This window comes from Pseudopipra pipra, chromosome 27 (genome assembly GCF_036250125.1).
Source record: "Pseudopipra pipra isolate bDixPip1 chromosome 27, bDixPip1.hap1, whole genome shotgun sequence".
Taxonomy (NCBI): domain Eukaryota; kingdom Metazoa; phylum Chordata; class Aves; order Passeriformes; family Pipridae; genus Pseudopipra; species Pseudopipra pipra.
The window spans coordinates 4,064,627-4,075,894 of NC_087575.1; positions in this window are offsets into that span (position 1 = coordinate 4,064,627).

The window sequence follows — 11,268 nt, forward strand, 5'->3', positions numbered from 1 at the left end:
TTGAGAGAGGAGGAGACTCAGGATTCCCCCAAATGACGTCCCCGTGTCCCCCCTCCCCGCCCTAAAAAGTGGCGACACTTTAGCACAAAAGGTGAAGTTTGCACTAAAAAATAAAGCGAAATAAAGCAAAAAAAAAAAAAAAGAAAAAAAAAAGCTCAAACCCTTCCAAAAATCTCCCGTTTTTGTCCCTGTCCTGTCACCTGCCTTAAACCCCCCTGACCCCCCCAAAACCCTCCCCCTGTAGCTCAGCCTCGGGATTTTTTATGGTTATTATGATGATTTCCATTTAATTTGATTTTTTTTTTGTTTGTTTGTTCGGTTTTTTTTGGTGGTGGTTTTTAAAACTCCAGGTCGGGATCAAACGTTGCCAAAGAAAGTGCTGAGTTTACGGTGGGAAAGGGGGAGAGACAGAGAGAGAGAGAGAGAAATAATAATAGTGATAATTATAATTATAATAATAAATTATGAAATAATAACCGAATGATGAAATAATAACGACTGGATCGAAGCCAAGGGGGGAAATTGGGGGGGGGAAATGAGGGGTTTTGGGGGTAGAAAAAGAGGGAAAAAAAATCAGTGTTTTCCCCTCTCTCCCCCCCCTCCATCCCATCACCCCCAGTGTCAGCTCAGATTTAGGGGGGGGATTAACCCGGGTTTTGGGGGGGTTTAAAACCCGAATTTGGGGGGGTTTTAGCCCGAATTTGGGGGGGCTCAGCTCGAGTTTGGGGGGCTCAGCCCGGATTTAGGGGGAGGTTAACTTGGTTGGGGGGGGGCTCAGCTCAGATTTAGGGGGGATTAACCCAAGTTTGGGGGGGGGCTCAGTTTCAGGTTTTGGGGGGCTCAGCCCAAGTTTAGGGGGGATTAACCCACGTTTTTGGGGGGGCTCAGCTCAGATTTAGGGGGAAATTAACCCAAATTGGGGGGGTTTCAGCCCAAGTTTAGGGGGGATTAATCCACATTTTGGGGGAGCTCAGTCCAGGTTTTGGGGGGCTCAACCTGGATTTAGGGGGAATTAACCCAAGTTTGGGGAGGGTTCAGCCCAAGTTTAGGGGGGATTAATCCACATTTTGGGGGGGCTCAGTCTGGTTTGGTGGGGGGCTCATCTTGGATTTAGGGGGAATTAATCCAGGTTTGGGGGGGCTCAGCCTGAGTTTAGGGGGCTCAGCCCTGGTTTGGGGGTCTCAGCCTGGATTTAGGGGGAAATTAACCCAAGTTTTGGGGGGGTTCAACCCAAGTTTTAGGGGGGATTAATCCACATTTGGGGGGGCTCAGGTCTGGTTGGGGGGGCTCAGCCTGAGTTTTAGGCAGCTCAGCCCAACTTTGGGGCGGCTCAACCTGGATTTAGGGGGAATTAACCCACATTTTGGGGGGGCTCAGGTCTGGTTGGGGGGGGCTCAGCCCAACTTTGGGGGGGGCTCAACCTGGATTTAGGGGCAATTAATCCAGGTTTGGGGGGGCTCAGCCAGGATTTAGGGGCAGTTAGTCCAGGTTTTGGGGGGGCTCAGCCCGGATTTAGGGGTAGTTTAGTCCAGGTTTTGGGGGGGGCTCAGCCTGGATTTTAGGGTCAGTTAGCCCAGGTTTTGGGGGGGCTCAGCCTGGATTTTAGGGGCAGTTTAGCCCAGGTTTGGGGGGGCTCAGCCCGGCCGGGGGGGTTCCGTCCCCCCCCTCATTGGGGTGTCCCCCCCCCCCAAATCAGCCGGGGGGGTGTTTTGGGGCCATTCCCGGCTCATTTTGGGGTCTGGGGGGTGACAAAAAGGGGGGGGTTTTGAAACCCCCCAAAAATTGTCCTCTGGGGGGGGTCAGGGGTGTTCTGCTCCCCCCAAACTGAGCACTGGGGGTGTGGGGGGGTTCTCATTATTCCCATTTTTCCACAGGAAAAGGGCTGATTTTCCCCCTCCCCCCCCTCCCCAAATTCCCCTTTACACCCCCAACCTCCCCTTAATTTCCTAATTTAACAATAAAACCCCCTCAAAACCCCCCCCCTTAACCTCCAAATCTATTTATATTTTTAATTAAACCCAGAGAAAAAAAAACAATTAAAAACCCAACAACAACAACAAACAAAACCCCACAATTTTATTTAAATAAAGACAAAACCAGAGCTTTTAAAAAAAAAAAGAGCAAAAAAAACAGGACGAAATTTTTTTGGGGGGAGGGGTCGAGGGGGGTGGGAAAGATTAAAATGCTGCGTTTAATTGTGTTTTTATATTAAAAAAAAATTATATATATAATATATATATATATACACAGCAAGAGCTGAAATGTCCTCCGGGGGGGGGGTCCACTGTGACACCGAGCTCGGGGGACCCCAAAGGACGCTCGAGGTGGGGCCACTTTATTATAAATATTAATTTTATTTTCGTTTTTTTCCCTTTTTTTTTTTCGTTTATTTTCGGGTTTTTTGTTGTTTTTTTTTTTTTCCTGCGTCTTTCTATATAATCTATTAAAGAGATTCTTTATCTTCAAGCAGCACTCGCAAAAAGTTTTCAGCCGTTTTTATGTGTTTCCAGACTTCTTTTTTTTTGGGTTTGGTTGGGTTTTTTTTTGGTGAGGATTTTGGGGGCTGGGGGAGGGGAAAAAAGGGGGGAGGAGGGGGAGGGGGAAAAAAAAAGGAAAAAGGAAAAAAAAAAAGGAGCGAGGCAAAAAAAAAGGAAGAGAAAGAAATATCTTAAAAATAAAAAAAAATAAAGCACAGAAAAAGGACATTCCATAGGGGATTGTAACTTTGATAGTTCTTTATAAAAAAAAAAAGTCGGGGTGGGGGGGGGAGAGAGGAGGAGGAAAAATAAAGAAATAAAAAATTACGACCAAAAAAAGAAAAAAAAAAAAAAAAAGAGAAAAAAAAAAAAAGACCAAAAAAAAAAAACGAAATCGAAATAATAAAAAAATTGCACTTTGGGAGGGGCTTTAAAATAAAAACGAGAAAAAATTAAAAAAAAAAAAAAAAAAGAGAGAAATAAAGTATATATTAAAAAAAAAATACACCCGGAGCCGGTTGGTCTTCTTGGGGGGAGGAGGTTTTTGGGGGGTCCCCCCAATTTTTTGGGGGAGTCCCCTCTAATTTTTTGGGGGGGGTTCTGGTGGGTTTTTTCATGGGGTTTGGGGGGAGAGTTGTTGGTTTTTGGGGTGTTTGGGGTTTGGGGGGAGTGGGGGGGGTCCCCCCTGGTTTGGGGGGGGTCCAGGGGTGCAGGAGGGGGGGAGTTTGGGGGGTTCCCCTGGTATTTTTGGGGGGTTTCACTGGTTTTTTGGGGGGTTTCCCCTGATTTTGGGGGGTGTCCAGGGCCTGGTTTTGGGGGGGATTCCCTTTGGTTTTTGGGGGATTCCCTTTGGTTTTTGGGGGATTCCCTTTGGTTTGGGGTGTCCCGGGGTTGCCGGGGGGGGATATTTTGGGTGGGTTCCTCTTGGGTTTGGGTTTTGGGGGGGGGGTTTCTCCTTGTTTGGGGGTGTCCGGGGTTTCCAGGAGGGGTTGTTTGGGGGGGGTTCCCCCCTATTTTCAGGATGTCCAGGACTGTTTGGGGGGGGTTCCCCCTGATTTGGGGGGGTCCAGGGACCACAGGGGGGGGTTCCCCCTAATTCAGGGGTGTCCAGGGCTGCAGACTGGGAGGTTTTTGGGGGGGTTTCCCCTGTTTTCTGGGGGGGGTCCAGGGACCACAGGGGGGGGTGTTTTGGGGGGGGGTTCCCCCTGATTTGGGGGGTCCAGGGCTCCGGGGGGGTGGGGGGTGGGGGGGGGTCACTCTCAACCTGTGGCCTCAGTTTCCCCAAAATGGAAACAACCCCCCCCCCCCGGCACAGGGTGGGGGGTCCCACCGCCCCAGCCCAGCATGGGGTGCCCCCCCCCCAGTCTGCCCAGTCTCCCAGTGCCCCCCCCAGTCCTGCCCAGTGCCCCCCTCCCAGTCCTGCCCCAGTGCCCCCCCCCAGTCTACCCAGTGCCCCTCCAGTCTGCCAGTGCCCCTCCAGTCTGCCCCAGTGCCCCTTCCCAGTCTGCCCAGTGTTCCCCTCCTCCCCAGTCTATTCAGTGCCCCCCTCCCAGTCTTTCCCAGTGCCCCCCCCAGTCTGCCCAGTGCCCCCCCCCACTCTACTCAGTGCCCCTCCCAGTCTACCCAGTACCCCCCCCAGTCTGCCCCAGTACCCCCCCCAGTCTGCCCAGTGCCCCCCCCACTCTACTCAGTGCCCTCCCAGTCTTCCCAGTACCCCCCCAGTCTGCCCAGTACCCCCCCCAGTCTTCCCAGTACCCCCCCAGTCTGCTCAGTACCCCCTCCCAGTCTTCCCAGTAACCCCCCAGTCTTCCCAGTACCCCCCCAGTCTGCCCAGTACCCCCAGTCTGCCCAGTGCTCCCAGTGGGGGGATACAGGGCGGTGGGTCCCATCCGGGGGGGTCCTGTGAGTGTTGGAGGATTTGGGGGCTCGGGATGGGGTTGTGGGGGGGGCCCCCCCAGTCTGCCCAATACCCCCCCAGTCTGCCCAGTGCCCCCCCCAGTCTGCCCAGTGCCCCCGGCCCAGTTAAGCCGCTTGCGGGGGGCTGAGGACACGGGGGGTCGGGGGGGGGGGGTTCGGGGGGGGCTCTAATCGCGTTTGGGCCCAGATGGCCCACGATTTAAGGAGCCTCCGGGGGCAGTTTTGGGGGGTCCCCCCCCCCTCAAAACCCCCTCCCCAAGGCCGGGGGGGGGGTCCACTGCCAACAGCGAGCCCCGAGGGCGGGCACGGGGCCACCCCACATCCCAAAAAAAACCCCAAATCCCGGTGCCAGCCGGAGCTCGGGACACATCCCACCCCTCCCCCCCCCCCCGCTGTCCCCCCCTGGGACCCCCCCCCCAAAAACGGGCACGGCCACCGCGAGGGGATTAATTTGTGTCATAATCTGCCTTGTTTCGGGGGCGCGCGCGGGGATTTGGGGGTTTTATCCCGGGATTTAGTGGCCGAGTCCGTCTTTCTTAGCGAGACGCCCTAATGCCACTTAACACCTGGGAGCCGCGATTTTCATTAGGGGCGTCAGGGACAATTAGTAAGGAAATAATTAGGGGCACGGGCAGCCGCTGGAGGGTTTAAGCCCCATATGTGCCTGAGCCGGCTGAGGGGGGGCGGATCCCCGTTTTGGGGGTGTCCGGAGCTGCTGCAAAGGGGGTTTTTTTGGGGGGTGGGGGGGGTGAGTCCCAGCTGAGGCTGCTCCTGCACGGAGCAAAAATCCCTCTTGGAGAGTAAAGGCAAAGGGTGGGGGGGCCCCGCCAGTCTGCTCAGTGCCCCCTCCCAGTCTGCTCAGTGCCCCCTCCCAGTCTGCCCAGCGCTCCCAGTGGGGGGGCTACAGGCCGGTGGGTCCCCATCCCGGGGGGGTCCTGTGAGTGTTGGAGGATTTGAGGGCTCGGGGGGGAACACGGGATGGGGCTCTGGGGGGGGTCCCCTCAGGGGGGTTGTGGGCCCCCACCCCGGGTCATCAGTAATGGGGGGGGACACACACAGGTGACCCCTTGGTGTGGTGGGTCGCGGGGGGGGGGGACGACACATCCCGAGTGTCCCCTGAAGCCACCCCCCACATTTTGGGGAAGGGGGGGGGGTTACAGGAAGGGCGGGGCGGGGCAGGAAAACCCCCGGAGCGCGGGGAAGGGGGAAACCGCCCCCCAGGCCCAGCGGGGCCGCTCGGGGGGGCAGCGCTGGGGGGGTCCCGGGCAGCGCCAGGGGGGGGCAGCGCCAGGGGGGGGGCGGCGGGGGGGGCCGGGGGGCAGCAGGGGGCAGCAGCAGCCCGAGGCCGTAGAGGGCGTAGGGGTGGTAGAAGCCGACGTTGACCCTGCGAGGGGGGCAAAACACAGAGCGGGGGGGGTGAGCGCTGAGCCCCAAAACCGCCCCCTGTGCCACCCTCCGTGCCACCCCCGGGGACGGGCATCCCCGCTGACCTGCGGACGCGCCGCCGGGCCCGGCGCCCGGTGGTAGTCGCCCTTGGCGAAGTCCTCGAGGTTGGCGGGGGTGGATGGCCCCAGAAATGGCCTTTGCCGTTGTCGCTGCGCCCCGTGCCCTTGACGAAGCACTCGTTGAGGGGACAGGTTGTTGCCGGGACGCTGTTTGCGCCAACTCTTCTCCTGGGCAGAGAGGGAGAGGGGGTCAGCCAGGCCAAGAGGGGGTCAGCCCAGCCGAGCCCCCCCCCCACAGCCCCGCTGTGCCCACCCCCGTGCCCCGCCCCGTGCCCCCGCGGCAGCACCGGAGAGAACAGTGCCTGGGGAAATCAACCCTGGCAGCACCGAGATCCGGATCCTGGAGATCCACAGATCTGGATCCTGGAAAACCCACAGATCTGGATCCTGGAAACCCACAGATCTGGATCCTGGAAGAAACCCTTAGAAACACCCTGGGAGATGGTCCTGGGGACCCTTGGGGAGATCTTGGCACACGTGTTTTCCCGGTGGATTGGGGTCAGGCAACATCAGGAGGCACCAGAGGGGAAACGGTGCCCAGAGAAACCAGTGCCGAGATCTGGACGTGGGCACGGGCATTTTTTCCCACTGGATTGGGATCAGACACCAACAGGCACCAGAGGGAAAGGTGCCTGGAGAATCCTGGAGAACCCAGCCCCACTGGCACTGTTAGTAATAAGATCCTGATGCTGAAGACCCTGGGAGAGCCTGGGAAAAGATCCTGGGGATCCCTGGGGAGATCCTGGCACACTCATTTTCCGGCTGGATTGGGATCAGTAGGCACCACAGTGAAGAGTGCCTGGAGAAACCAGCCCCAGCAGCACCAAGATCCGAATCCTGGAGACCCTGGGAGACCCTGGGAGAAAATCCTGGAGACCCTGGGAGACCCTGGGAGAAGATCCTGGGGACCCCTGGGGAGATCCCGGCACACTCCTTTTCCCGGTGGATTGGGACCAGCCGCCACCAGTGGACACCAGAGTGAACCAACCCCACCGGCACCGAGATCCCGACGCGTTTTCCCGCTAGATTGGGATCAGCAGAGACGGGGTGAGTTCCCCCAGCCCAGTCCCACACCCACCAGCAGCACCCCGGGCTCAGCTCACATTTTTTCCCACCCCACACCAGGAAAACCAGGGAGGGAATTCCCAGGGACTTCCCGGCTCCAGCCCCCTCACCTTGTTCTTGAAGTAGGGGTAGTTGTCCATGATCCACTGGTAGATGTCGGAGAGCAGCAGCTTCTTCTCGGGGGACGAGAGGATGGCGGTGGAGATGAGGGCGATGTAGGACTGCGCCGGTTTGTCCCCGGGCTCGGCCGGGGGCCGGGGGGCTCCTCCCGGGGGGCTCTTCCCGGGGGGCTCCGGGCTCGGGGGGGTCCCGTCCCGCCGCTCCGACAGCAGCGACTCGATGGTGAAGGAGGCTCCGGGTGGGCGCCGCGTCCCCTGCCCCGTGTGCCCGCCGTGCCCCCCGGTGCCCGTGTCCTCTCGGTGCCCCCCGGTGTCCCCCCGGTGCCCCCCGGTGTCCCCCCGGTGTCCCCCGGTGCCCGTGTCCCCCATGGTGCCGCTGCCGCCGCCGCCGCCGCCGCCGCCGGCGCTCGGGGGCCCCCGGTAATTAGTGCAGATTACAGGGTTTGCTAATTGTGTTTTCACAAACGCGCTGCCCCCAAAGCGGGCTGTTTATCTGGCAAAGCCCCGGCTTTAGCGGGATTTGAGGCCTTTAAGCCTCATAAATAAAATGATTAATCCCTCTGGAGGTGGAGGAATTCGAAGTGGCACCGCGGTGCCCGCGGGGACGGGGCCAGGGGGGGTTGGGGCTGCCCCCCAAATCCGGGGGGACATCGGGGAGGGGGGCAGGGGCTGAGCCAGGACCCCCCTGCCACGGGCACGGACCCTCTGGACTTATTTTAGGCGACCTTTGGAATCCCCAGGGAGTTTATGGAGGCCCTGGAGAGATCCTGGGGATGCCCAGGGAAATCCTGGGAGCCTGTGGAGGGGGACTGGGATCGACCCAGGACCCTCCTGCCCCAGGCACAGACCCTCCAGGCTCATTTTGGGGGGAGCTCAGGGTGATCCTCAGAACCCTCAGGAAGTTCCTGGAGGCCCTGGTGAGATCCTGGAGAGATCCTGGTGAGATCCTGGAGAGATCCTGGGGATGCCCGGGGGGGGGACACACACCTGGGTGTTGCCCTGGGATCCTTCTGTCCCCTGGGGCTCATTTTGGGGTGAGCTCAGGGTGATCCTGGGTACCTGGAGGAAGCTCCTGGGGGACCCTCTGGAGATCCTGGAGACCCCGAGAGAAGATTCTGGGGAACCCCAACGAATTCCTGGGCACCCTGGGGAGATCCTGGGGACCTCAGGGAGATCCTGGAGATCCCAGTGAGACCCCAAAGATCCCCAGGGAGTTCCTGGAGACCCCAGGCAAGATCCCAGGGACTCAGAGCAAGATCCTTTGGAGACCCTGGGAGAAGATCCTGAGGATCCTGTGGATCTCCAGGGAGCTCATGGAGGCCCCGAGGACCCCCCTGGAGTTCCTGGAGACCCCAGGCAAGATCTTGAGGACTCCTGGGGAAATCCTGAGGAGCTCAGGAAGATCCTGGAAAACCTGGGGGAGCTCCTGGGGATCCCCAGGTGAGATCCCGAGGATTCCCAGGGAACTCCTGGAGATGCCAAGGTCAGAAATCCCAACAAGCCGACACGGAATTAAATGTAAATCTTTCATTTTATTTAACAAACACTATAATTTGAACTTTTGAAGAATGTGTACTGAGGGAAAGAAAAATAATTTTCTTTTTTTTCTTTTTTTTTTTCCGTTTCGTTTTTATGTTTTTTTGTCCTTTTTTTTGTTTTTTTTCTCTTCTCTTTACAAAACAAAGGGGAAAAAAAAAATAAAACCAGGAAAAAAAAAAAAAAAAACAAACAGTATAGAAGGGAAAAAAAAAAACAAAAAACCAAAACAACAAAACCCAAAACATATGTACAGGAAGAGCTGGCCAACTCCAACAGAAAGCACTAACACAAGCACGGTGTTTCCAAACAGTTGCTTGGCCTGGAAAGTTTAAAAGCAATTAAATTAGAATAAAAATATTAGGAAAAAAACAAAGTGGACTCTAAAGCTACTGTGCAGCCAGGGCTGAGAGCACAGAACTTTGTACAGTAAAACTCGATTTTGGAGCTCTACCCGGGTTATTTTTATTTTTTTTTTAGGTTGTTTTAAATCCCCCTTTTTTTTTTTCCCCCACCCCCACCCCTGTTTCAACCTGAAAACATATTGCTTACACACAACCAGGAAAAGAGAAGGAAAAGCAAAAGCCTGTGGCAAACAAGTGCGAGTTTCCCCCGTGGAAGTAACACTGGGATGCTCCAGGAACGCTCCCTGCCGGACACCTGGGGGGAAAACGGGAGGATCCCTCCCTTTTTTCCCTTCAAATTCCAGGTCTGGAGGCAAAACGGAGCCGGGCAGGGAGGGTTGGGAGCTCAGGGACCCCCCACCCCATGTGGGAGAGGGGGGGAGTGGGAGAGGAGCCCCCAGAGCTGGGGGGGTGACCCCTCCGCGGTTGGGAGAAGTTTGGGATTTAGGGCAGCTCTGGGGGGACCTCGGGGGCTTTTCCCTCCAGGTGGGATTTTGGGGAGCGCTGGGAATGCACCAACAGCCCCCCAACACCCCCCTCTCTGTGCCCTGAGTGCTGGGGGGGGATGGAGGGAGGATGGAGGGTTTGGGGTGCACAGGGCAAGGGGTGGAGGGTTTGGGGTGTCCAGAGGGGAGGGATGAAGGAAGGATGGAGGGTTTGGGGTGTCCAGAGGGGAGGGATGAAGGAAGGATGGAGGGTTTGGGGTGCACAGGGCAAGAGATGGAGGAAGGATGGAGGGTTTGGGGTGTCAAGGGGAGGGATGAAGGAAGGATGGAGGGTTTGAGGTACCCAGGGGGGAAGGATGAAGGAAGGATGGAGAGTTTGGGGTGTCCAGGGCAAAGGATGGAGGGTTTGGGGTGTCCAGAGGAGAGGGATGAAGGAAGCACAGAGGGTTTGGGGTGCACAGGGCAAGGGATGAAGGAAGGATGGAGGGTTTGGGGTGCACAGGGCAAGGGATGATGGGAGATTGCAGGGTTTGGGGTGCCCTGAGGGAAGGATGAAGGAAGGATGGAGGGTTTGGGGTGACCAGGGCAAGGGATGAAGGAAGGATGGAGGGTTTGGAGTGCCCAGAGCAAGGGATGAAGGGAGATTGCAGGGTTTGGGGTGCCCTGAGGGAAAGATGAAGGAAGCACTAAGGGTTTGGGATGCCCAGAGCAAGGGATGAAGGGAGGATGGAGGTTTGGGGTGCCCAGGGGGGAAGGATGAAGGAAGGATGAAGCACAGAGGGTTTGGGGTGCCCAGGGCAAGGGCTGAAGGAAGGATGGAGGGTCTGGGGTCTGGCAATGCCCAGCAACACCAAAACCCCCCACCCAGTGCTCAGGGGTCTCAGCTCAGCCTCGGGCACGGGGGCATCACCCCGTGGGCACAGCCCAGGGCCCTTCCCTGCCCATCCCGGTGGGAAAAGCCTCGAGGCCCAGAGGGAAGCGGAGCTGGGAGGAGTCAGCGGACAAAGGTCACGACAGAAACTCTCTGAGACATCAAAGTCAAAAGGGTTGTGACGGGTCACAAACTCAAAAGCAACAACGTTTTGCCATCACGAGCACGGGAGCAGCTTTGGCTCTGGCACCAAAGTGGGGGACAGAGGAGTGGAAAGCCCGGAGCCCTCGGCCCTGCCCTCCCCCCGCCCGGCCGGGCCCGGGGCTCGAAGAAACCTGAATTGGAGTTACCGAGGTAGTTGGCTAAAAACTGAGATTCCCCCCCTGGCATTTTCTGGAAGGGCCCCCCCCGCCCCTGCTCCTGCTCAGTGCCACGTGTGCCCGGGGGTGGGGGTGGCCTGCAGGTCATGGGCACCATCCCTGGGGATGTGACAGTCCTGCAGGTCACCCCACTGTCCCCGGGGGTGTGACAGTCCTGCAGGTCACTGTCCCCACCCCTGGGGGTGTGACAGTCCTGCAGGTCACTGTCACCATCCCCAGGTGTCCCCAGGGGTGGGGGTGGCCTGCAGGTCATGGGCACCATCCCTGGGGATGTGACAGTCCTGCAGGTCACCCCACTGTCCCCAGGGGTGTGACAGTCCTGCAGGTCACTGTCCCCACCCCTGGGGGTGTGACTGTCCTGCAGGCCACTGTCCCCTCCCTGGGTATGTGACTGCCCTGCAGGTCACCTCACTGTCCCCAAGGGTGTGACAGTCCTGCAGGCCACTGTCACCATCCCCAAGTCTGGGGGTGGCCTGCAGGTCATGGTCACCATCCCTGGGGGTGTGACTGCCCTGCAGGTCACTCCTCTGTCCCCAGGGGTGTGACTG